The sequence below is a fragment of the Tasmannia lanceolata genome, unplaced genomic scaffold, assembly GCF_043159265.1.
Source record: "Tasmannia lanceolata isolate RefF3 unplaced genomic scaffold, GAP_Taslan_0.1 ptg000015l, whole genome shotgun sequence".
Taxonomy (NCBI): Eukaryota; Viridiplantae; Streptophyta; class Magnoliopsida; order Canellales; family Winteraceae; genus Tasmannia; species Tasmannia lanceolata.
In genome coordinates, this window is record NW_027518692.1 from 1975574 (window position 1) to 1979773 (window position 4200).

The window sequence follows — 4200 nt, forward strand, 5'->3', positions numbered from 1 at the left end:
GTAATAACCTTTTGACAGCTCTTTAAATACTAGAAGACCATATGTGTTAGTGAAAATATCAAAACATGGTTGTGTTGATTTCATTTCCCTTAATTTATTGGGCGATGAAGAAAATCTTCTGTTACTTGTATGGTAGGTTGTAAGCATAGTCGCAATTTTTGTCTCGGGAATTTCTTGGAAAGGGTATATCTCATTATATGTAATTTTTTTTTGTTACTTTCAGGTTTATATCAGAAAATTTTAGAAAATAAAATATTTGAAGTATATAAAAATAAAAAATTTAAGTACAAAATTAGGACAACAAATAATATTGTGAATTTGCTGTGATATTTTTGTAAAAATATGAAGATATCTGGATGAGTTTTCGAAATTTCAGAAAAATTCAAATTTTTTGGTATAAAAAAATCGCAAAACATAACTATATTTTTTTTAAAAATATTGGAGATAACTTATGACTATGGTTGTAACTGATTACTTTTAAGGTAGAATGATTAGAAGAAAAAAAAAGGTGGACAAGGGTTGAATTTTTTTATGGGTTGAGTTTTTCTCAAGGAAGCACGGGGAAGAAATGGAATGATGATGGGGTGGAGGAATTTTAGGTGGTTAAGGTGGAAACCAAGATATCATCATTTGCTTAAACAAGGAAGCAAATGGCTTGGCTCTCCTCCAATGCATCTTGCAAAAAAGGGTGGACAAAGTAATAATACTTCCACTTTTTTCTATCCCTCCCTTAAGTGATGGAAAGTGGTACCTAAATGGAATTATGCAGAGATGGTTACATGTGTTTGTTTTGGAGTTATACTTTTGTCAGGTCAGACTCGTCTCACGAGAGAAAAGTTCAGACGCCTTACTATTAGTCGGCCATGTTTCATGAATTCGGCTCTGTTTAGTTGATGTATTTGCCTTGGAGAAGGGGTGGAAAGTATTTTTTAAATAATTTCATAGAATTGTCTATTAAATAAGAAATAGAAGGATGACAACTGAACAATTAAATAAAGTTCAGGAAGAAATTTTATTGCTTGTAGAAATCCCTAGGCTCCGTTTCTTTCAGCGTAAATGGACGTAAAAATTGTTCCTCTTGCTGAAATGGAGAAAATTTAGATCAGGTATGGGGCCTCTTGCTGAAATGGATCTGGCTTTCTTCCTCGACCTAGAGGTTGTAGGTTCAATCCCAACTTAAAAGAAGAACAAGAAGAGCCATCAATCAAAGGAAACAGGTAAGAAATTAGACATAGATAAAAGCCTAGAAATTTTTTCTTTTTCTTTCAAAATATACATTTTATTCGTATTTTTTTCCACAAACATATTATTAACATTTTCTTAAATAGAACCATAAAACTTCAAAACTTTGAAAATTTTCAAAATAACCACATTTTATTTGCAACTTCTGGATAAAACTCCAGAGGAGATGAGCATCTCTCCCCTCAGATAAGAAGAACACGCCCAGTTGGACTCCAACCCACAATCGCCTGATTAGAAGACAAGGAATTAGCCCCTTGTTTTATTAGCACGAGACTCTCTAGCCAACTGAGTTAATAGGCCGTAATTGAAAAGTAGATATGCCCACATTTTTTAGTAGATCTGGTCAAGGTGGGGTTGCGTGGTTGAACCAATGCCCTCAAGGTTGATATACAAACCCCCAACCAATTGAGCTACTCCCCTAATTTGCACATTCCAATCGGCCTATCATTGGTGGGACAGCACTAGATGAACGGTTGAGTTCTATTTATGGTGGTCTCCAATTAGGACAATTACGGTTAATAGGGTTCGAAAATTTTCTAAAGGATTCATCAGCCAACCCCAACTAGTTTGGGACAAAGGCTTAGGTAGAGTTGAGTTGAGTTGAGTTGAGTACCGTTAATAGGGTTCGATTTCCTACTAAACATCACGTGTATTTCAAAAGCATAAAATAAAAATAAAGATGAAACACCAAGTTGTGACACATGCGCAAGAAGAGATACTATAGCATCCTTTGTCTTTATTTTTTGGGATTTTTGCTGATTAGTCCCTACTTGGCAAAATAATTGCTTAATAGACCCTAAGAAAAGCATATTATCCAATTAGTCATACTTTTAAAAAATATTTGCTAAAAGGTCCCTAAAACCAACATACGTCAATTTACTCCATTAAAAAATTTTAAATGGCAAATTTACCCCAACCTTTAATCGGTTTTAGCCCAATTTCAATTTCCCTTCAATATTTTTGGAAAAAATTAGGAAATTGGCGAAAATATCTCTTCCAATATTTTCGTCAAAAATCCTTCCACAAAAAATCATTCGAATAGTTGTTCATGTTTTTCATTGCAAATTAAATGATATGATTTAGGTTAATTTAGATGAATTTCATAATAAATTGAAAACCCCTCTCAATAAAAATTAAATAGAGTCGGGGTGGAGTTATCTTTTCTTCATGTGTAAATAAAGTTATCTTTTTTTCATTCAATAATTTAAGAGGGAAATTATATTTTTTGGACTCATGCAAGGTAATGAGCCCTAGTGGTGCAACTTGGGTCGGATCGAGTAGGATTCAACTTGGAAATAATTTAAAGTTGTATGAGGTGTATTTATCAAAAATTGGGGCCTGATGCATAAGGTGTATGGTTTGTTAAATTTTAGGGCGGGGGGAGGGGGGGGGGGGGAGGGGTGTATTTATCATAATGGGTTAAAGACGCAAATGTTGAAGGTTCATTTATCAGTCGTAGAACACATCTTTAGTTTTTTCTGGGTAAAAACGGGCAAATGATCAGACTTTTACTTGGGTGATATCCTAGCAGATTAGATATTCTTTGGATGTTTATCTTGCTAGAAATGGGGATCACATCCTATTAATAAATACAATTTCCGCCAATTTTCTAATTTTTTCCCCAAAAATATTGGAAGGGAAATAGAAAATGGGCTAAAATGGAGGTTGGGGGTAAATTTGCCATTTTAAATTTTTTAACGGAGTAGATTGACGTAGGTTAGTTTTAGGGACCTTTAGCAATTCTTTTTCAAAAGTAGGACTGTTAAGATAATATGCTTTTCTTAGGGATTTTTAAGCAATTATTTTGCCTGGTAGGGACTAATCAGGAAAAATCCCTTATTTTTTTCCAAATGAAATCCCGTTTTCGAAGGCCCCTTTCAAATGAAGCTTCCTTGCTGTGAATATGGAAGTTCTTCTCATATATAAGGAAATGATTCAGTTCTAGAGCCAAAGATCATTATTTTTGAATAACTAATCGAAAAGATTATGGAGCATCCTCAGGTTAGGTATTGTTTCTCCAATGATCGTAGTCAATTACTTCCTGACGAGCTCTAACATGAAATATGAGCAACACCAAATTCCTCTAGAGCTCAAACTAGATTTTGCCAACCGAAGTCAGTCTCAAACCGATTATTGGGCTCAAAATCACATTTAATTTTGAGTCCAATAGTCGACTAAAAAAGTGTTTTCTTTCTTTTGGTAGGTAACCTGGGATCGTACCCCTGACCTCTCAGTCAAAGAACATAGCCTTAGCCATTGATCTAGAGGCTCAATCCCAAATAGAACATGAGGAAGAAAAAAAATTAAGAAAGAATGGTGTTTTATAAACCTGTGGACTACACGAAACCCTACTTTCCAAGGTTGGGAAAATTGCTAATTGATTTAGAGGTATGCAAAACTCACAGGTGCCCTTGCAAAAAAAAGGATGGAAGGGCTCTTCCATTAGTCAATATCCATTTATATCATTAGTCAATATCCATTGATTTAGAGGTATAAATGGATATTGACTAATGGAAGAGCCCTTCCATCCTTTTTTTGCAAGGGCTCCTATGAGCCTAGCATTCCTCATTTATTTAAGCAAAAGGACCTTGTATGTGGTGATTTTGTTTGATTGTAAAATATTAATATTAAAATAAGTGTTCTGATACTTCAAAACATGACCGCATAGCGCAGTGGATTAGAGCGTTTGACTTCGGATCAAAAGGTCGTGGGTTCGACTCCCATTGTGGTCGCAGAATTACAATGTTTTCTCGCCCCATGCTAAATGTGCATACCTTGTGGCCTTCTTTCGAGTGCAAGCATTTTTGGAAAAAAATTTAAGAATTTCCTCTTGTAACCATTGTTTGGTTAGAGATGAAAAAAATGTATTTGAACTTCAGAAGTTCCAAATCCTATCAATCAATCAAATCACCTGAATTCTCGGGTTTATAAGAACACGGATGTTGCCATTTTGAAATC

At 34.6% G+C, this 4200-nt stretch overlaps 1 non-coding gene across 1 annotated transcript; it reads left to right on the forward strand.

Annotated features, from left to right (window-relative positions):
- The first annotated feature begins 3900 nt into the window (after positions 1–3900).
- TRNAR-UCG (transfer RNA arginine (anticodon UCG)) lies at positions 3901–3974 on the forward strand. The gene has a single exon. It is a non-coding gene; the product is annotated as a tRNA-Arg (tRNA).
- The last annotated feature ends 226 nt before the right edge of the window (positions 3975–4200 follow it).